The sequence below is a fragment of the Mandrillus leucophaeus genome, unplaced genomic scaffold (assembly GCF_000951045.1).
Source record: "Mandrillus leucophaeus isolate KB7577 unplaced genomic scaffold, Mleu.le_1.0 Scaffold309, whole genome shotgun sequence".
NCBI lineage: Eukaryota > Metazoa > Chordata > Mammalia > Primates > Cercopithecidae > Mandrillus > Mandrillus leucophaeus.
Genome location: NW_012103243.1, coordinates 1,216,639 through 1,239,665, shown reverse-complemented (window position 1 = coordinate 1,239,665; position 23,027 = coordinate 1,216,639). Strand labels below are relative to the sequence as shown.

At 42.2% G+C, this 23,027-nt stretch overlaps 1 protein-coding gene across 3 annotated transcripts in view; it reads left to right on the top strand.

The window, feature by feature from the left end:
- Positions 1–23,027, top strand: part of TGFB2 (transforming growth factor, beta 2) — a 95,477-nt gene that overhangs the window by 17,591 nt on the left and 54,859 nt on the right. The window lies entirely within an intron of this gene.

Genomic DNA, 23,027 nt, shown 5'->3' with positions numbered 1-23,027 from the left:
GAAATACAGCCTTGTAGTTAAGTGATCACTAAGGTGCCTAGAATTTTTTTTAGTAAGAGTTTACGTGAGAAAAACTGATGAATAACTTTGAAGTAGTACAATGACTATATTTCAGCATGTAAAAGAATGACTTGTGGGGATGAGATCTGTGTTCTAGGGGTCACAGAGTGATTTGTCATACACCTTTCCTGATCCCCATGGAGGCCACTTTCTGGAGGGTTGGACAGCATGGCCTGAATGTCAAGAGGATGTTCTTTTTTAATATCTTATTTGTATCCGTGTTCTTGTTCTTGACACGTAGTAGTTACTCAATTAATGTTTCTTGTCCTGAACCAAAGTTGAAAGGAGATTTTCTCTCCTTTAAGGTTCTAGAGCAAGCTTGTCCAACTCTCGGCCTGCATGCAGCCCAGGACAGCCTTGAATGCGGCCCAACACAAATTTGTACACTTTCTTAAGAAATTATGGGTTTTTTTTTTTTTTTTTTTTTTTTTTTTGCAATTGTTTTAAAGCTTATCAGCTATCATTGGTGTTGGTCTATTTTATGTGTGGCCCAAGACAATTCTTCTTTCTCCAGTGTGGCCCAGGGAAGCCGAAAGATTGGATGCCCCTGCTGTAGAGGGAGACCTGTGGGGGAGTTACGCTGCTGATTATCTGTGGCCTTTGTACTGACATGTCTGGGTTGCATGAGGAAATGGATTGTCGTGGGTAAGGCCCTCAGCTAACGGGACCTGTGAGCTTGCCACTTGCTCAAACCGCTTAACCCTGACCCTCAGAGCAGATGCAAGCTCCCCAGAGCCAGCACCAGGTGTTAGGCTGAGGGGTACAAAAGCCAGAGGTCTTCACCCCTTTCTCATTGGGAACACTGATTAATTCAGCCATTTATTGAATGCTTACTATATACTGGACAATGAGTCCACAGCAAAGAATAGAGCTTGGGCGATCCCGACACTCAAGGAATTCAGTGGCTAAAGTTATCCCTGAACCATGCTCAGGAAAAAAGGAAACAGACTTGCAATCGTGGCATTGGTTCACTGCATATTTTTGAGGCCCTGAGAAGGTTTGGATTATGTTGATTCTAAATGTGGGTGGAGGTCCCGGCTAGAGACAAAAGAAATGTTTTTATTATCCTAGGAAAAGCCTAGGTCACTGGATACCCTATTCTGCAATGTATCATGCCTACACATTGTTGCTTAGAAATCAGTATAGTTTATTTACAGTGGCCTAAGCTGGGGTTTCTTCAAAAAGAACTCATTCTGTTGAGAATATACATTGATTTTAGTACAGAAAGCCTCAAAGTGGCTAGAAGCTGCAATGTGAATAAAAAGAGTGAAAAGTTTAATCATGCCTTTAAAGCTCCCTTTTGTGAGTCATTATGTTTTGTTTTTATACTCTAAATTCTAATTTTATTTCACTAGCTAAACCAAGGAGTTAAACATCTGACTCCCCTCTCCCCCACACTGGCTATTTGGAAAGGAAAACGGGAGGGAATGAGAGAAGGAAAACATTTGTTGAATACCCACTATGTCCCTGGTACTTAAGACACATCATCCTAATTTTCCCCACATTGGTTGGTCAGGGAGGGCCGGAATGACGATCCCCATTTTTTAGGAAATTGTGGTTTGGAGAGGTAAACACCTTGTCTTTGGTCACAGAGCTGGCTAGTGACAGAGCCAAAATCTGAATTCAGGTCTGGCCTGGATGCCACCATACCACAGAGACCCCAGACTTTTCCCCCTTTCTTTGGCTTTTCCTTTGGAATCCTGTCCTGTTAATTTTGTAACTTTCTTGCCTACTACTTGGGACTAATTTCCTTTTCATCTTTTCCTCCCATAGTAAACAAAGTGAGAGGCCTACCCTGGTGTTTTGGGCAGTTTTTCTTCTCAGACACTCCTCACTTGGGGTTATTTTCGGTCACTTAATTTCTGCGAGCTTCTCTCTTCCTTTGGTGAAAAAACATTGGAAACCCACCCTGCTCCTCAGCGAGTCAGGGAAAATCAGGAGTGTCTGAGGGTGTGGAAGGGGAGATGGGACGCAAGCTCCACATAGATTCCCATACAGTGGGAGGCTTTTCCACTTTGCCCAGCACGCAGGCTCTGGAAGAACCCTGCAGACCCCTTTCAGACCTTCATGCAAGGCTGCTGAGCAGTGGGGCTCTGCATTTTTTTTGTCTCTGTTCTTAGAAATAGTAATTGAGTAAAAATGTAAGTGAGCGTATGCCAGGGGGCAGGCATCCAGGGTCAGGGTGAATTTCTCCATGCTGAGTGTGATTCTGAACACTCGTTAAGTGAAGTTGGCCTGTGCCAAGCAGCTCCAGGGCCATCCCTGTCACCTTGCGTGAACCGCCTCTCCATTCCAAGGAGATGTTGGGAGCGGCTGAAGGGAGCGTGAGGCCTGTGGCGCCTCTTGCTTTTCTCACTCTCTAACCTGGGTGTTGTTGATAACGACGTGTTCTGACACTGACAATTGGACTGGCAGCTCTGATGCTGCATCAGCTTTAAATTAAATACCCTGGAGGAGAAAATAGTCCATGCTCCTCACAGCCCATGTGACTGCAAAATAATTTTTCTCTTTTCAAGCTTATTATCCCCAGTAATATTGGTTAAGATGCGGTTAGCTTGCCTAAAGGTTTTTTCCTATTAAGACATAACAGTAGAGATAAGTTCCTCTATGAAGGAATGGATTAATAGTCATGAAGGCAAATATAATTTTTTTAAAAAAAGTATTTACTGAGTAAGAGGCTTTTAAGTAACTTGGTTAAGATTTAAAGGTGGTGTTTCTCTCTCTCTCTCTCTCTTTTTTAGAGACAGAGACAAGGTCTTTCTCTCTCTAGGCCAGGCTGGAGTGTGATAGCATGATTATAGCTCACTGTAACCTCTAACTCCTGGGCTCAAGCAATCCTCCCACCCCAGTCTCCTGAGTAGCTAGGACTACAAGTGTGCACCACCACACTGGCTAATTAAAAAAAAAAAATTTTTTTTTTTTTCGGAGATGGGGTCTTGCTATATTACCTAGGCTGGGTTCAAACTTCTGACCTCATGCAATCCTCCTGCCTCAGCCTTCTGAAGTGCAGGGATTATAAGACATGAGCCACTGTGCCTGACCTGAGGTGGTGTTTCTTAAAGTGTGATCTGCATTTCTGTCTCCTGGGACATCCATTAGATTCCTTGGCCCCATTTCAGAGCTGCCGAGTCAGAATCACTGGGGTGGGTGGAACTGAGAACTCCGCACATTTTAAACAGGCACTGCAGGTGCTTCTGACCTCACTAAAGTTTGCAGCTGCTCAAGTCAAAGGATGCTCTGATTATGCACATCTGTTTACTCAGTCCTACCACATGGATGGATTCAGATCCAGTGGACTCTCTGTTTGATCAGCTGGTCCTTCAAGTGTGACCCTGAACCTACAGCCCCTGTGGAGTTTTTGCCATGTGCTTTTCATTTTCCCAAATGCATGCAAATATTGAGGTAGTTATTAATAGTATCACACATACCCTCTGCTCACTGTTCTTCACAGAGGAACGAGTATGCAAGGAAGTAAATTAATCATGTGGGTGGATGTTGGATGCCTAGTTTGGAAGTTATGTATGGGAGTGAATTTCTGCACTCAAATGCCTTCAACTGGGCAACTGTGGAGTGGGGAAGGGACTTTCAAAGCTAGTGTTTAATGCATAAGTGACACATATCATGTATAAGATAATGTGTAATTCCCCGAGGTAGCATTTGGCCAAAGCGCTGCTGACCTCTTGGTGGCCTGAATCCTGTTCTGAGACATTCCATGGGGTAAGGACCTAGCAAACAATGGAATGTAAACTTTACTATCTCAGCCAAACTCAGCTTTGGGTAACTGCAGGGTTCTCTTTCCAAATGGTGTTTTGTTCAACCAGCGGCATTACAGCAGGCAAGAATCTTACCAACCTATTAAGAAGCAAAGTTAATGATAAATCACCTGGTATTTTCTTTGTGCAACCCTGTGCTTCCTGGTATTCTGATGTTTTTGAACCACCTAATACTTTGAAGCCAACTGTACAGTATGGATATTCTATAACTACTGTAGATTTTTTGGCTATTGAACTATTTACAGAAATATCCAGTTCTCGTATGTGGTCTGCATCACTAAATAGCCCACATCGCTATTGAAGTGTGAGAAGAATGACATGATAGTATTCATTTTACTTCCCGCATAAGTCTTCAGTTAAGAGAGCTGTACATTAACTACAAATATAGATATAATTTTAAGATAAATGTCAAATGCATATAGAGACCATTGGAAGAGAAAGGTGAAGAGAGGACATTCATTTTTTTCTTCTTCTTTTTGAGATGGAGTCTCGCTCCTCACTCTGTCACCAGGCTAGAAGGCAGTGGCCCATCTCAGCTTACTGCAACCTCCGCCTCCTGGGTTCAAGCAATTCTCCTGCCTCAGCCTCCTGAGTAGCTGGGCCTACAGGTGCATGCCACCACGCCCAGCTACTTTTTGTATTTTTAGTAGTGACAGGGTTTCATCATCTTGGTCAGGATGGTATCAATCTCTTGACTTTGTGATCCGCCCGCCTCTGCCTCCCAAAGTGCCGGAATCACAGGCATGAGCCACCGTGCCTGGCCGAAGAGAGGACATTCTTATGATATATTAGTTCATTCAACTGTATTTATTGTATTTTATTTTATTTTGAGATGGAGTTTCACTCTAGTTGCCCAGGCTGGAGTACAGCGGCATGATCTCTGCTCACTACGACCTCCACCACCCGGGTTCAAGCAATTCTCCTGCCTCAACCTCCCGAGTAGCTGGGATTACAGGCACACACCACCACACCTGGCTAATTTTTCTATTTTTAGTAGAGATGGGGTTTCACCGTTGTGGCCCCACTGGTCTCAAACTCCTGAACTCAGGTGATCCACCCTCTTTGGCCTCCCAAAATGCTGGGATTACAGTCATGAGCAACCGTGCCCAGCCTATTCAGCTGTATTTATTGAGTATTTACTTGTGTCAGACAGCAGTCTAGCTGCTAGTGAATTGAATAGCAAAAATCCTTGTCCTTGGGTAGCTTATATTCTGGTGGCATAAGATAGATAATTAATAATAAAGATGAAATAAGAATTTAGAATTGGATAAATGTTTTGCAGGGGAAGTAGAGCTTGGTCATGGGGATGAGGAGATGAGGTGCAATTTTATATAAGCTGGGCATGGATGTGTTTGTTAAGAAGGCAGTGCGTGTAAGCAGACACTTGAAGGAGGTTAGAGAGTAATCTGGGACTAGCTAGGGAAGGGCATTCTATTCTGTTCTATTCTGACAGATGGAATAGCTGGTTCTGTTGTGGCATGTTCAAGGATTGTGAAAAGGATCCTAGGGAGAGATTAGAGAGATAACGAGGGGTAAGTGATATGGGGCCTTGTAGGCCATCATCAAGTCTGTAGCTTTTCCTCTGACTAAAATGGAGAGAAGAGTGGTTTTAGCCAAAGGGCCATGTGGCTGTTAAGAATGTTATGTCAGGCCGGGTGCGGTGGCTCACGCCTATAATCGCAGCACTTTGGGAGGCCGAGGCAGGTGGATCACGAGATCAAGAGATCGAGACCATCCTGGCCAACATGGTGAAACCGTCTCTACTAAAAATACAAAAATCAGCTGGGCGTGGTGGCATGCGTCTATATTCCTAGCTACTCAGGAGGCTGAGACAGAAGAATCACTTGAACTCCGGAGGTGGAGGTTGCAGTAAGCCAAGATCATGCCACTTCACTCCAGCCTGGGCAACAGAGCAAGGCTCCGTCTCAGAAAAAAAAAAAAAAAGAAAAAGAATGGTATGTTGAATGGCCAAGGTGGAAGTAGGAAATTCAGTGAGGAGGTCTTTGTGGTGCATCAGGATGGCACTTTGCAACTGCATTTCTATAGCAAGAATCTCAAACAGACGTGCCTTATGCTGAGTTTTTTCTTTAGCAAATAGTTTGATAGGCAGGCTACAGTGGATTTTGTATTTAGGAAACATGTTTCTGTTTGATGGTTTTTAGTTAATAGTCCTTAGTTATTGGCAACTCACCCCCTTCCTTTCTGAGGAGAAGTCAGTTCTGCAGCCTTCTGTGTGTGAAAATAATCCCTTGGGTCTCCCAACTTGTGCTCACGCATGTGGAATGGCAGCTACTGGAGTTCATACTTGCGGGGAGGCCTAGTCATGGCCTTCTTTGACATGATGGCCAGGGACGTGTGACACTGCACCCATAGCTGACCATACTTTGGCCTAGGAGAATGTCAAACTACCTTTTCCGGTGTGAAATAGAAAGTCAAGCTTGGAAGGATCCTTCTTTGGATCTGTCCAGCTGTGCTCTGTGCATGTAATAGAAGGGCTTTTGCCTAAACGTTGAAATGAGGTCATAAGCCAGAGAATTTGTAAAACTATGTCTCTTATCAGTCAAAAAGAATTTCTGTTGGACTCAAGTTTGCTTTCTAATTCTTGAGTTTTGAACAGGAAGACTTCACATTGGGTTGTTGATTTTATTTCTTCATCCATCTGTACAAGAAACATCAATTAAGCCTACTGTGTGCCAGGTGATAGATATAAGAAAACTGCATAGATCCTGTCCTCAGGGAACCTGCATTTAGTGAGGAAGTCAGGCGGATCAAACCAACCAAATGGAAACAAAAAGCCAACCCTGTGGTTAATTACAAGGAAAGCATCTTAGGGGCCAGAAAAAGAATTGTGCAACTTGGCCTAGTGGTGAAGGAAGCCTTATTGGGGGAGATGATATTTACCTCTTGAAAGATGACCTTTGAGATTGTAGTTTGGTAGTCATCAAGCAGCAATAGAAAACTGTTTATGTTTTCTGGAAGGAGATTTGCCCCTTCATGTAATTTCTTTCTCTTTGAGTTTGCATGACTACTGTCTTAATGAGTCATGAAAACCAAGAAATGCTTAGTGTGGTCTTTGAAAAAATTGATATATTCTTATAAGGGAACAACTTTGAAATACTGAGACTAGAGAATAGGACAATATGGTTACATCAAGTATTTGTTATTCAAAGTTGATATATTAAGAAGACATAATGGACCTATTGTGTATAAACATCCATGTGATGATGTGGTATACTGGGACTCTGGAATCTGGCATTGTTTTATAAGCTCAGGTTCACTGTCTAGAGCTTTTCTCTCAATCTCAGTGAGCTTGATAAACACACAGGTTTCTCCCATGTTCACGTAGATGGCCTTGTGGGATGGCTGTGGCTCTGTTCCATGAACTCTTTATTCCAGGACCAGGGCTTAGGGAGCAGCCCCTAACCCGGGCATGCTGACCTTATGGCAGAACCAGGAGATGTGGCAGTTGTCTTTACCCACATTCCATTGGCCAAAGCAGGTCACATGACCACACATGATTTCAGTAGAGTAGGAATTGGGTACAAGGGAGAGAGGCTGTGGGGATGGGCCCAGGGGAGAGGGACAGCCAGCATTTTGTACAAATGATACAGTCTACCACAGTGTCTGTAGAGGTGGAGGAGTTGGGGAACAGAGAGAGGTTTTTGCCCACTTTAAAAAAACTTTCTGGCTGGGTGTGGTAGCTCACACCTGTAATCCCAGCTCTTTGGGAGGCCCCGTGGGAGGAACACTTGAGCCCGGGAGTTTGAGACCAGCCTGGGCAACATGATGAAACCCCATCTTTACCAAAAATATAAAAAATAGCTGGGCCTAATGTGGCACGTGCCTGTGGTCCCAGCTATTCAGGAGACTGAGTTGGGAGGGTCACTTGATCCCGGGAGGTGGAAGTTGCAGTGAGCCGAGATCACACCACTGCATTCCAGCCTGGGTGACAGAGGGGAGACCCTGTCTCAAAAAAATAAAATTAAATTAAAATAAATAAATAAATAAATTTAAAAACAGAAAAGAAAAACTCTATTTTGTGGATATGACATGATTGGATCCACACTATTGCTGTATCTGTGAGAATATGGGGCACTTTATTGAAATATGAATATGTACTGCATACTTGGTTGGTTTTATAAGACATGCATATTATTTCCCTCAATTTTCATTAATGCCATTCTCCTCCAATCAAGATAAGTTTATCTATTTTAAAAGGCCCCGTTGGCAGTACCAGGTTTCTAAAGCAAGTCCTGATACATTATATGGAGTTTATGTATGTCCGGCAAACTCTGAAACTCAGGCTTACCTCCAAAGCATGCAGGGATATCTTTTAGCCTTAGGTCCTAGATTGTCACTCTGGTCCTGGTATGTCTAGCAGTGTCTAATAGATGTTGTCCACAATAAGATTTCAGGCTGAGTTTCCATGAGGGTCTGTAGATGTTTAGCTGTTTGCCAGAAGGAGCGTGGCTTTCCTGTTTCTTATCTCTCTTGTGAGAGTTCAATGCCGTCTTAAACATTGTGTACCGTGTAGTTCCCTAGAACCCCATCTATAACTTGAATCTTAGTCTCTTGAGAATGACCCACCAGGTTGATTGTTTAGAGTCATGCTCCTACCTGTTGTTTCCAGTGAGCAAACTGGAAAGTAACCCTGCCTGGCACGGGGCATCTGCTGTGGAACCCTCAGCACAGTGACAGTGATCTGCTCTGACCGCCCCTGAGCGTGCTAGGTAGCTCAGTGCTTGCAAGTTCATAAATAATTATCCCCACAGCCTATTCTTAGTAGCAACAGATGCTGAGCTTTTCCAGCCTGTTCTCGGGGTCAGTGGTGGGAAAGAGAAGAAAAAAAATGAAAGCATTGTTTTGCACATGGCTGGACATCTGTATTTCTGAATTGCCCTGTTGTGTGTATGATGCAACTGCTGGAGCTGTTTTGCTGAATGTGAACTTTGTCGACCGACTGGAGTCTAAATTGGTTTTGGATCCCTCTGAAATCTAAATGGTCAGACCATATTTTTCTAATATTCAGCTGGATTGTATCTTTGCTCTGAAGTGGAGCTGACTTCGTATGTGTTCACAGTGGCAGCAGGGGTTGCTTCTCTGTTTTCCTGGTCTGTGTTGCTTGTTTTCCCAAGACTGCTGCGTACCTTGTCCATTGTCTATACTCAGGAGACCAGGAAGGTAACTCCCTGTGGAACTGTGGTCACTAGGACTTTAAGGATCATTAACTCTAGTGTTATTGTTAGGAAGAGAGCAGATTGTTTTTCAGAAATGAAACAGGTGAAGCACCAAGAATAGCTAACCTACTACATGGTGCACTGGTACCATGGCAAAGACTTGGACTTGGGATATCCAGGCACCTAGGTTCTTTGTTGGGACCTTCGACAGTCAAGGCTGATGTTTCTGTTTGGTAGCTGTAGTGCAGACATTCTCAACTTCACTATGTATCAGAATCACCTGGGGAGCACTCAACATATTACTTACATTACTCAGGCCAGAGTCCACCTCCAGAAATTCTGACTCTGTTGGTCTGGAGTGGGACTTGGTGTCTTTAGTTTTAAAAAGTTTCCCGGCTGGGCACAGTGGCTCACGCCTATAATCCCAGCACTTTGGGAGAATGAAACGGGCGGATCACCTGAGGTCGGGAGTTCAAGACCAGCCTGACCACCATGGAGAAACCCCGTCTCTACTAAAAATACAAAAAATTAGTTAGGCCTGGTGGCACATCCCTGTAGTCCCAGCTACTTGGGAGGCTGAGGTAGGAGAATTGCTTGAATGTGGGAGGCGGAGGTTGCAGTGAGCCGAGATCACGCCACTGCCCTCCACCCTGGGCCATAAGAGCAAAACTCTGTCTCAAAAAAAAAGTTTCTAAGGAGATTCTAATGTGCAACTGGAGTTGAGAACCTGTATTTTGGGGGCTTACAAAGCTTTTAATAAAACTGTGTGGCTCTGTCTAGATATCCATGTTATGTTTTGAATGAATTTCTGCATGAAGAAAAGACATCTATTTGGGTGATGATGTTGATGGATGGGGGCAGTGGATCCTGTCTTTTATAAGAATATGATTAGTAATAATAATACCTTTCAGTTATGGAATAGTTTTATTAGGCTCTGGGCTAATCTTCATATTAGCACTATATATAAACACTATTATTATTCTAAGTTTTATAAATAAGGAAACTGAGGTTTTGTAACACCATGTTTAATTTCCTTATGATCACACAGCTGTCTGACTCCAAAGCTCATCTTATTCATCACTCCTCCAAGATGATAAATTTACATTTAAATAAGGAAAATGTGGATTAAAGAATGAGAAGTCTAAAAAGGAGAATCCTCTGAGTGAGAACCATATGCATCTGTATGTGTCAGGGAATCATTCTCTTCTGATGAAAGGAAAAAAAGATATGTCTGGATGTGTTTCTTTTTTTCTCTTACATACAGTATTTTTTTTCCTAAGAACCTGTGAAAGTTCAAGGCAGGCAGTGGAACCCAAGGGCTTGCATACTGGTATTGGAATTAAGCAGTGGTCTCTGAACTTAGTTCATGCATGCTCTTCATGTTCCCCATTAGAAGAATGAAAATAGCTTCTTATATGAATTTACATGGAGGATGAGTGTGTCTTTACAGTTATTTTCTCGTCTAGGCTGGGTGATAATTAGAGTGGGCAACATAAACTCCAGTGTTTTCATTTTGTTCCCTGAATAGGACAACTGTTTTGTTGTTGCTTTTGTTGTTGGCAGAGTACATACGTCTTACTTAAATGACTGTGTTAATTCTCTAATGCCTGTTAAAAGATTAGAATAGTACCAGCACCTATCAATAGGCAGGATCCTGGAAATTCCATAGCCAATTCCTGATAGGCCCCATACTTATGAAGGAATGTTGCAGTTGAGGCATCCAATAAATATTTATTAACTGAGAGAGTGAATGAATTTTTGCATATGTGTACCATAACAGAAATAGCATCCTGCGTATAGCTAAGGACTTCTTGGGAAATGAGAGTGATTTTAGTCAATCGCTATGCTCCCAGTTTCTCCACAGGGCCCCTGTGTTCTGCTAACCAACTCCTAATTGCCTACCAGAAGCAGCTTTCTGTACACTAAACATAGCAATATTAGTAGGCTTTTAAAAAATCTTATCATCCCAAGCTTCTGTTTATATCTCTCAGCCTTGATGAAAGGAAGCTGACTTTTGCTTTACTCTAAGTAGCATTCTTCATATTACAAGTTAGAAAAAGTTCTGTTGTCCCCAGGGCACATAAGGAACAGGAGAGAAGTTGCTTGCCAGCCCTTGTGAAAGATGAGAAGCCCAACTTGGATGCATTCATGTCCCCTGCTACAGGGACACCTGGATGAGACCCTGCTCCCTCTGTGAGTTCAAACTGCTGTCACCGGAGTTATACAGGGACATTTAGGCTTGTGTTCTTGGGTCTGTAGCCAGACAGCACAAGTATTTTTAGGGCTCTTTTTGTCTCAATCTGATTTCTGCTTGAAACTTTAACACACGCAGACTTCACTGAAATACTTTTAAACTACTCTCTGGGCAGTGTAGGAGGGGTTGGATTAGTACTACAGCCTTTAAACAGTTCAAAAAAATTTTTTTTTTATTGCTAAATATCCAACAGGCTGAACGGAGGAAATTCAAGTCTAACCCTGGAGGGACCCCTGTTTAGTCATCTGTCTAGACAGACGAGTTCATATAATGGGCCTCTCTGTTTCTTTCGCTTTGTATAACAGACGGTGGTCCCTTCCTTTAAACTTTGTGAAGATGTCAACCTTTGGTTCTTTTTATCCCAACCTGCTGTTGATAAGGCAAGAAAGTGACTCACACATGAGCCAACAATGACTCTTGAGTGTGACAGTCAGTCTTACAATCGAGTAGAAATAAAACATACGCTTTGCATACAGGGGACCTGGGTAAAATCCTGACTGTAACATCGGGGAAGTCAGTTACCCTTTCTGAACTTTATTTCTTCTTCTTTTTTTTTTCCTAAAATGAGAGTTAATTAAAAAAAAAAAGACAAAAAACTCAACGTCACTTCTTAATGGTTCTTCAAGAAGAAATTATCTAACATATAAAAATGTTTTTCACATGGTAGAGGCTGAGTAAATGGTCATTCATTCAGTCAGTCATTTTAAGGTGATCATTGAAGCTTTTAACATTTTTGCTTTCTTATTCTGAAAACCATAGAAAAAATAGAAATTCTAGCCCATATTTTAAATTTCATGTCAGCATACATTGAGAACAGCCAGTGCTTTTTTTTCAAAGTCTAGAAAAGATGAAAAGTGGTACCAATTTCTGTGAGAGGAAGATAATATTGGAGATAGTATTTTAAAAGACGGGATATCAGGAGAGGAGGAAGAGCATCAGGAAGAATAGCTAATGGATACTGGCCTTAATACCTAGGTGATGGGGTGATCTGTACAGCAAACCACCATGGCACATGTTTACCTATGTAACAAACCTGCACATCCTGCACATGTACCCCTGAACGTAAGAAGTTGAAGAAAAAATATGGGATATCAATAATTTATATTCGTAAGTCGAATGTATAGAATCAAAGGGAGGAATGGTGGTTGCCAGGGGCTGCGGCAAGGGGGAAATGAGGAGTTACTAATAAATGGGGTAAACTTTCAGTTGAGCAAGATGAATAAGATCTAGAGAGCTGTTGCACAACGTTGTACCCACGGTCAACAATAATAGATTGCACACTTAAAAATGTGTTAAGTGCGTACATCTCCCACTAAGTGTTCTTACACAATAGAATTAAAAATATTGTTAGAAGTGAATAAGGCAGAATGACACTCTTTATCTTGTTAGGAGGGCTGGAACGTCAGACCTTGCATGAAAGGACAACGTGTGTTAGTAACTATTTCTACAACTAGGCGGAACGTCAGCCACCTCACTTCCTTGTCATCTCACTTTAAGCTCTGCCTGGATGGTTCCTGAAAACAATGACCTATAAAATTTTGTTTTATTCTATTTAATTCAGTTATAATTCACCAGGCATATACTGCCTTAAGAATTTGGTGCCTGAATCATGCAGATGAATAAAAAATGAGATAGGTAGGGATGAGTCCCTCTTGGAAGAGGCATCACCAACAGCTCAGAGAGTACTAGGACCATACAACCTAGGTTTAAGTGGAGGCATTACTGTTTCTAGTCCCATACCACAGGGCAAGTTCCCTCTTTAAGCCTCAGTTTCTTATCCCCCACCTAAGTGGGATAAATCCAGGTGTGTACCTGACAGCTGGTGTGCTCCCAATAGCTAGCAACATTGTTTTTGCTGTTATGCTTATTCTTTTTATTGTTATTGCTATATTATCCCTGCCCTCAAGTAGCTTATAGCCTATTTGTGAAGAGCCATTTGTACACACTACCCTGCACAAAGCAAAAAATTAAAAAACTGCTGAATGGCATTTACAAGCAAAGTTCAATCTGAACACATAGGAAGATGGTTGGTTAATGAAACCAGCTTTGTTTATTTTGAGACACGGTCTTGCTCTGTTGCCCAGGCTGGAGTGCAGTGGTATAATTATAGCTCACTGTAGCCTTGACCTCCTGGATTCAAGTGACTCTCCCACCTCAGCCTAGGAGGTTAGCTGGGACTACAGATGATGCCACCATACCTGGCTAATTAAAAAAAAAAAATTTTTTTTATAGAGATGAGATCTCGCTTTGTTAACTGGGCTGGTCTCAAACTCCTGGGCTCAAGGGATCCTCCTAAAGTGCTGGGATTGCAGGCGTGAGCCGCTGTGCCCAGCTGAAACCAACTTTTAGGAGAAGCAGTCCCTAGCATGCCTAGATCAATGTGTATTTCTTAAGTGCTTAGTCACAGCCTTAACATGAAAGGCAAAGAGAAAAATCAGCCTCCTCTTCAGCTGGTAGAGGACAGAAGCAAAACATAGATATCTATGTTGATAGCCTAACTTTTCACATTTTGTAGTATAGTTCATGACATTCTCAGACACTGAAATTCCATTAGAACCCAGTGCTTTACGTGGCTTTGAATATGGTATGTGTGAGTCATGTCTCTTTCAATACAACTGCAATCAATAAAAACCCCAGTAAAATGTGGTTAACCACAAGGGCATCCCTCCCCACCAGCTCCACCCCCAAATCAGCACTATGATTCATTCAATTTAGTCCTTCTCTCCCTAATATACTTTACATTGGGAGATACTTATGCTTTCTCAAGCATAAAAAACAGAAATCCTACTCTTCTGCTGGTCGCCTGCCCCTCTATTGTGCCGCCTTGCCCCACCCCCGACCCCTAGGAAGCCCAGTCGTGGCCTATACTCTGGGTAGCTGTGGCTGGGGAGAAACTCTGCCCAGTTTCATGGGGAAGCAGGACAGATGCTTCCAAAGGATGCAGTCTGAGGTCCCAGAATGCCTTACTGAGAAAAAAGTCTTTTCTTCTCTCTTACTAATATAACCCCAGCATCTTCCTGTATTATCCTTAAAATGAATCCTGAGATAAGGCTTCCCATTTGCCACCACCTCCTCCGTTTTAATTCATTATATATGTTACAGTGTTTTTGTTTGTCTGTTTGTTTTTGAGACAGAGTCTTGCTCTGTTTCCCAGGCTGGAGTGCAGTGGCGCCATCTTGACTCTCTGCAACCCCCGTCTCCCGGGTTCAAGTGATTCTCCTGCCTCAGTCTCCAGAGTAGGTTGGATTACAGGTGCCTGCCACCATGCCTGGCTAATTTTTGTATTTTTAGTAGAGACGAGGTTTCACCATGTTGGTCAGGCTGGTCTCAAACTCCTGACCTCAAGTGCTCCTCCCCGCTCGGCCTCCCAAAGTGCTGTGATTATAGGTGTGAGCCATCGTGTCCAGCCTGTTCCTTTTGCTGTTGAGACAGAGTCTCACTCTGCCACCCAGGCTGGAGTGCAGTGATCATAGCTCACTGCAGCCTGGAACTCCTGACCGCAAAGGATCCTTCTGCCTCAGCCTCCCAGAGCGCTGGGATCACAGGGGTGCTACACCACACCTGGCCTGTTTTTTCTCTTATACAGAAGGGACCTGAAGCAACAGTGTGCATTGTGGGTGCACACCAGAGGGATGGAGAAAGGCAGACAAGGAAAGGCGGGTAATGGAAGAAGAGGTGTGGCAAGGGCAGCAGCCTTCACATTGCCTCTGTCTGTGGCTGTTACCCTACTTAGTAGCACCTTCTCAGGACAGCTCGGCCTAGAAAGCTGTCTGCCAGCAGATTCTAGTTGTCATCCCAGCAGTCCTTAAAACATGACCTTCTGCCACCAGCAAGGGAAATCTGGTCTCATTAGTACCTTTACTTATAAAAGCAGACCAAGAAAACTTGATACCTTTTTTTTTTTTTTTGAGACTCGTTCTGTAGCCCAGGCTGGAGTGCAGTGGAGCGATCTCGGCTCACTGCAAGCTCTGCCTCCCGGGTCATGCCATTCTCCTGCCTCAGCCTCGCAAGTAGCTGGGACTACAGGCATCCGCCACCACGGCCGGCTAATTTTTTTGTATTTTAGTAGAGACGAGGTTTCACCATTTAGCCAGGATGACCTCGTTCCCCTGACCTCGTGATCTGCCTACTTCGGCCTCCCAAAATGCTGGGATTACAGGCGTGAGCCAACCATGCCCGGCCAGTACCTTTTATTTTTTAATTTTATTTATTCACTTCTCTTCTGCGAGCCTCGAGCATCTTTTCTTTAACATGATGAACATGTTGCACCTGTCTTTGTTCCTCTCTAATGCTCAAATCTGGCTTTCATATTTTTTTTCAAGGTTGCCAATTTAGCAGGAGGTTTTATTTAAAAGTTCTGAGGTTAAATACCTGGAAGATAAGATGAAGCCAGTTGAAAACAATGTTCTTTTTCTGTTCTCATGCCTGAGAGAAGTTCAGTCAGTCCTTATTTTTGAATTGGGGAAGACCAAAATTTAAGTCAGCTGGCTGTGATACAATCTCATTTTACCATTTTCTTTCACATGCTTCTAGTTAATGGAGGAAGCTGGGTCTTAAAATGTCCAGTTGCATTTAACTTCTTTTACTTACTTAAGGAACCAGTTACCCTTTGATAAGTACCTATATCTAGTTCTTTTTATCCACAGTTGGTGTTTAGTCAATAATAACAATAACAGCAATAATAATACTGATGCGGTGCTTCATATACTGCAGGCATTCTTCTAAACACTTTTAGAGACATTGATATTCATTTGATCCTGGCAATAATAGGTATTATTACTCTCTTCGTTTTGCATGTGGGGAAACCAAGGCAGAGACTGATTAAATAACTTGTCCAAGCTGTGAAGTGGTAGATTTATACCCATCGAAGTTGCCACCATCATCATCACTCGCATTCATTGGAAGCTCATGTCGGTTACCAATCACATGTCCCTAAAGCAGCAGTATAGTGTAATGATTAAGGGCACAAACTCTGGAATGAAAATGGCCTAGGTTTGTATGTTTGGGGAAGGACATTCCACTCTAGAAGTAGATTCCAACTGGCCTAAAATATATAAATAATTGTGCTATCACACCAAGTTAGAAACTTACATGGTGCACACACATGCTACGCTCCTTATGGTCTAAAACTGGCAAGAGTAATCAGCATGCAAAGTTCACTTTAGATGGCTTTTTTTTTTTCTTCCTAGCTAACCCCTTTGATTAGCAAATAGTACAAATGTTTATAGAGTTGGAAGATTTTTAATATCTTTATTTGAATTGCACAAAGCAGCCAAACGTAGTTTGGCCCTAGGCTGCAGAGTATATGTGTCCGGGTGCCAAGAAGCAACTGCACTCCGCCTGGGATGCCAAGCATTCCAGACCTGTTACCTTGTAAGTGTAATATTTACCAGATTTTTGCTTCATCTGGAGATGAAGAGCAGAGATGAATAGAGTGGGGGTGGGTCAGGCTGCTGGGAAGGGAGCTCAGTGTTGAGAGGAATCCCTGAATGAGTAGGTAGCTGGGAAGGGAGCAGAGATTTGCCAGAAAAAGCCCTTTTGCTGGCAAGTTGGAATCTAGGAAAAAATAACAGAGGCTAACATGCTGGGGTGCTTACCATGTGCCAGGCACAGTGCCAAATGTTCTGCTTTCACCATCCTGTCTCATCCCTACAATTCTATGAGACAGATGCTATTATTATCCCTACTTTGGAGATGGGAAAAGTGCAGCTTAGAGAGTTAATTACCCAAGATCAATTCTATTCTGTTCCAACGTCTCTTTGTTACTTTAGTAAAACTAGTACAGAGCAAGGAATGACAGTGCATCAAGCTGAACCCCAACAAGTCAAGGCACTTACTGTGTCTTCTCTTGGTTCTTCCTTTCTCTAACCTTCACAACTGCCCTGAAGATTAGGTGTTGTTAACATTCTATAGATAAGGAAACTGAGGCCTTAGAGCTTAAGACATTTGCCAAAGGCCACATTCTTTTTTTTTTTTTTTTTTGAGATGGAGTCTCGCTCTGTTGCCCAGGCTGGAGTGCAGTGGCGCAATCTCAGCTCACTGCAAGCTCTGCCTCCTGGGTTCACGCCATTCTCCTGCCTCAGCCTCTCGAGTAGCTGGGACTATAGGCATGCACCACCACACCTGGCTAATTTTTGTATTTTTAGTAGAGGCAGGGTTTCATCATGTTAGCCAGGATGGTCTTGATCTCCTGACCTCATGATCCACCTGCTGTGGCCTCCCAAAGTGCTGGGATTACAGGCGTGAGCCACTGTGCCCAGCTGAAAGGCCACATTTTTTAAGTGGTAAATCCAGGAGTAGAATCTGGGTCTGCTGAATCCCACATCTTAAATATCTTTGTGTTCAAACATGACATCTTCATTAGGCACCAGTGACAAGATCACAAACAAAACAAAACTCTAAGACAAGCTCAATTTTCTGTGATGGTCGTAAAAGGAAAGGGAATTGAGGCAGAGCTCTAGGTAGTTGTACTGAATCCTGTGTGTGAATAAACAGAGCTAGTAAATGAGATAGTACTACCAGGGGGGTGTGTGTGTGTGTGCACGCGCGCACACGCATATGCACACAGTGGGGCAGTTGCAGGCTGGAGCAGGGAAGGTTTATTTTTAAATTGAAGAAATTAGCAGTTGCCAGAGAAGCACATGTGCAATGTCCTATGTTTTACTTTCATCGTAACCTCATCTGATGAATAAATTTTAAGGGGATTCCTGCGGGTCAGCAAAAAGAGAGGGTGAAATCTAGCTCTAGTTCTTTTCTGACCTTACCAGATGGAGGCCGCCATTAAAACCCTCAACTCAACTGAAAAAAAAAATTTATGAAGTATTTTTGTGAAAATTAAGCGATAGTATTGGAAACCACTCTTTATGTCCCCCTCCCCACCTCCTGGAGTACTCAAAGCTGTCTTCCAAGGAAGCTGGAAATATAAATAGAAAAGATGTCTTGCCCAGAGGCCCCTGGCAAGAGCCCTTATTCAGCTACTTGTACCTTTGCTCTTAGGGACTATGCTTTGGTTGAGTCTCACCCAAAAATCAATGTTTTTAGTTGAAGGCAGGAAATTATAAAAGCAAAGGTATGAAGTGAAGCTCTTTTGTTAGTGTTGTCAGTGGAAGAACAGTCACCTCATTGGAGTAATCGGTACCCCAAGACACATACACACGCTTGAGCAGGACCACCGATTGATCCAGGCACTCGCTGATGTGGTACTGATAAAGTGACTAGTTTTAAGCAGTTGATCATACTTCTGAATTAAAGTATTCATAGTTTATTCAGAAATAATAAATTTATTTTGTGGAAAGTGAGATTTTTTTCTCTACTTATTTCACGGCACCACCATGTCCCATTGGACATTTGGGCACAGGAACTGAATCCAAGGGATGATTTTCTATCACTTGGAAATCTTAAAGTAGAAGACAGATGGAGTAATTTGCTTGTGATGAATCAGCCAGTCTTTGGGTCAAAAAGTCAGAACTAGGAAAATAAGGACTAAAGTCAGCAACTTCTGCTCCCAACACAATCACTAAGATCTTCTTCAAATGCAACCTCTACTTTCCGTAGGAGTTCCAGTCTTTCATGAGTGTTCAATTTTAAGCACTGGTAGTGTATATGGAGGTATGAGGTGGTGTTTCTCTTTTGGCTACTCATCTGAAATTTCGAAAATAAATGTTCATGGGGGTAAGAAGATTGTTTTATGACACAAGCCTACTGTAAATTCTTTTTGGAATCTTCTTGAAAATATTTGAGTTTTTAAATTAAACGCTAGGTGATAAGGAAAGGTTTCAAGGGAGGATAAAGTTAAAAAGAAAGGCAATTCCCAACCAAGAGGAAAGAAACCTATGTGATGGAGCCTTAAGCTTTTGTATTCTGCCCTTGGATATTACAGCAAGGCCCTAGGACTGGATTGATGATGCAACCAGGGGTTTAATTAGAAGACTGTGAGCACGAATGGAGCCGCATTTAGACAGAATCTGAAACCTCTGTTTTGTCAATGCATAATTCTACAGGAATTTGCAAGTGACCTTTAGGAGGGTTCAGAATTCAAGTCTGGAAAGCATGTGTCCTTTTTAATGTATAGTTCTATTGCAAATATGAATCTGCCGTAAGAAAAACACAAGACCATTTTAAAATGCAATAACAGGGCTGCTAATTTGCCCTTCAGAAGTCATTTTTCATTTTCTTTGTTGGGAAAGCAGGTACATGAGAAGTGTGTGTATCTTCAGTGTCACACAGCCCTCAAGTGGCTTCACAGGCAGATAGAAAGTATTAGCAAGAAGTAGCAGTCCTTGCAGAAGCCCTTCGTCCCTTCCATAATGTTTGTGAGTTTTTTTTACTGAAGGATTTTAACACAGCTACGTGTTGAAGGACTTGCAAGATTTGATTATATATCCCATGAGTCAAGTTTCAAGGGGTTACAAATTGCAACAAAATCAACCACAGGCTTTGGAAAAACTTTTCATGAAAGACGTTTTAGACTAAGAAATATTGGCTTTGGATTTCCCCATCTAGAAAGGTAGAGAGTAAACATGTACTGACAAAAAAGCACCACATTTGGGATCCCGAAAATAATTGTGAAACAACACAAGAATGCTTTTCCTCCTCCCTTTCCTTCCTTTCCACGTCACAGAGTTTGTCATTTATGACGATTTTGTGGTTGTTGTAACAGTGCTGTGAAAATGAGATACAGAGAAAGTATTTTTAAGGTTTATTTAAATAGTATAAAGTCACAGATTCCCCCTCCCCCCCGCTTCTAGAACATCTTGATTCATTAAAAAGAAAAAAGAAAAAAAAGGAATTAAATAGCGTAAGTATTTTGAATGCATTGGTTGTTGTTTTCTTTTTAATAACTATATCTTGTCACTCATTATTTTATTGGATTAAAAGTTATAATCATTTTCAGGTAGATAATTAAAGTAGCTATGTATGTTGGAATGGAGTTAGAATAATTTGGAATATTGTGGTGGAAAAAGCGTTAGCAGGTATGTGGGATATTTGAAAGCCTTAGAAAAACAAGTATGTTAAATGCTTCCTATACTATTAGGTGTCATAAGAGAGATTATGTATAATAAAAGTCTATCTTACCTTTTAAAATAAAGTACTAAAAGTGGTTCATTACAAGTCACTTCCACTCTGGCTCTACCACCTATTAGCTGTGTGACCTTAGATAAATTATTTAATCCTCATAAGCCTTAGTCTCCTCATCTGCAAAATGGAAACGAAAATAGTATCTACCTCACAGAGTTCTTGTGAGGCTTAAACGAGATAATCCAGGTCCGACCCAGCTGCTGTTATTCTTGGCCCTGTACATATTGAGAGAGGCTGACTTTCCAGGCAGTGGATTTAACATATGTTTGCTTCATCTGATTTTTCCTTAAACTCAGGGGCTATGGACAGTCCATTCACACCCCTAGAGTCTTACCAGAAAAGGACAGAAGGCAGAACTCAAATCTGCTGAGAATAGATGGTTAACATGAAACATGGGGGATGACTCATGGCGGGAGGAGGTTCAGTGAAGCCTGAATGTCTCTGACAGTTGAGGACAAAGTGGCTGCAGATGCTTCAGAGGCTGCCCCAGGACACATTGCAGCCTGTGCAGTTATTATTCATAAGACTGATGCCACAGTGATGTCACATAACCACCCAGAGGATGGCTCGTATTATTATATGCATTGAAACCAGAGTGAACCCTTCCCATGTTTGGGATGAATGTGGTGAGTCGGAGGAACACCTGTTAGGAGGTAGGATCTGGGATTGATTCTATTTTTTCCCCCTCTCTTACTAGTACTTTCCGGCTGGTAGCTGTGAGCCTCAGTTTCCTATTCTGCAAAGGGGAGATGTACCTCAAAAGTTGGGTAGAAGGGTAGAGTAGTATTAGATAAGATAATGTAAGCAAATTCTTGTTATTTCTGAATGACCTCTGGGAATATGTGGACAGCATATTGTTATTCAATGATAATTAAGAATAAGTTGAAGTACAGTGATGCCACCTTGTACTTATCATTTCGCATTTAACAAAAGGACGTGGACATGCATTATCGTATTTGAGCTTGATGAGAGCCCTGTGATCACAGGGTTCACAGAGCACAAAGGTTTTGGGCCTTCCCCAAAGTAACACGACTTCAGAGGAAAATGGGAATTCCTGCTAAGAAGTGGCCATCCTTGGTGTATAAGCCCCTTTATCCTTTTAACTATGATATTCGGGATATTTTTGCTGAAGAGTTTTAACATGACCCCATGTCAAGACTAAGACCAAGGTCTTCTCACATAGCTACAGAAGATCACACACAGAGAGTGTCTTTGGCTGGTGAGAGGCTCATGAGAAGGAGCGTAGCAGGGGCCTCCTAGTGTCTCCTTCCAAACCTAAATTAGGCTTTTCATAAGCTCAGTCTCTGAACTCAGTTCTGTCTGGCTGTTTCCTCATCTTTCCCCTTGGAGGAAAATTGAAGATTTAAACTGTTAGAACTAGACTTCTCTAATAAGCCTGTGTCACAGGTTGTCACAGTGGTTGCATTTTATTTTGTTTTTATTTTTATTTTTTTTAATTGGGCTGCCTCTCCCCAACCTTTTCCCCCAAACCAGAATAAGTTCAGAGAGACTTCAATGGTCGCATTTTAAAGGTCATCTAGTTCTGTCACTACTCCTTGAATCTTGTCATAAGATCCTGGCTACTCGCAGTGATGTTGCTTGATCCTTTTGTAGGTAACTCTGTCTGAAGGCTCTTCACTGTACTGAGCTTGGGCTGTTCTGAGATTTATCACTGCCCCCCTCATCCTTTAGGTACTACAGAACAAATCTTTATCAGGAGAGGTGGGGACATAGGACAGTGGAAAGAGTGTGGACTTGGGATCAGACAGACTTGGTTTGCAATTTCCAGCTACCTTTCTGTGTCAGCTGTATGCTGTTGCACAAGTGACTTGTCTGCTGGAAACCTCAGTCTCTTCATTTATACAGTGAGAGTGGTGGGAATTGGAAATTATCTAGCCAACCTAGTAGGCACTGTCAATAAGATAGCATTTATATGAGATTGCCAGGTATCATTTAAAATGATATTATGTCTAAGAAAGCCCTTTGTAAGTTGTTTTCAAATGTAGGCAGTGCTCCTCGAAAATCACCGAAAGTCTCTTTGTATAGCTGATTTATCAAGTAATCTAATGGGACAACAAAACTAATGACTCCAAGAATGACTTTCTAAGATGTGTCCTACTGAATCAGGCTCAAGCCTGCCCACAGGTTCCTGATGCTAATAGTTACAAACTGAGGAGTAGAGGCAGACCACAGGGCCACTCTGGTTTGTTGGATTCTGGATGGCAGAGAAAGGGAGGGCTTCCATCCACAAGCTTTTTGACACTGCTCCTCTCGTCAGATTTGTGACCTTTTCTATATTCCTGCCTAGAAAAGTCTTATTGACATCAGATTCTGAAAGTAGGTGCCCCCTTTCCTCTTTGGCTTCCAGCGTTCTGTTAATAATATAAGCTTATGTTTATTGAGTACTTACTATGTTCATATTTATTGCCTTATTTAATCCTTATGGCAATTCTTAGAAGCAAGTGCTAGTATTATCATATTTTAAAGATACATAAATAAAGTGAGTCCCTGCTCTTTTGCTGTTCCCATCTCTCAAGGTAAACACCTAAAGAGGCCACTATAATACACAGTATGATAAGTGTCAGGATGCAAAGAAGGGAGAATTCATTGTGCTCTGGAAGAGCCAGAGGCACTTCTAAAAAGAGGTGACACTAGGCTGGACCCTCAAGGATGAATAGAATTTGC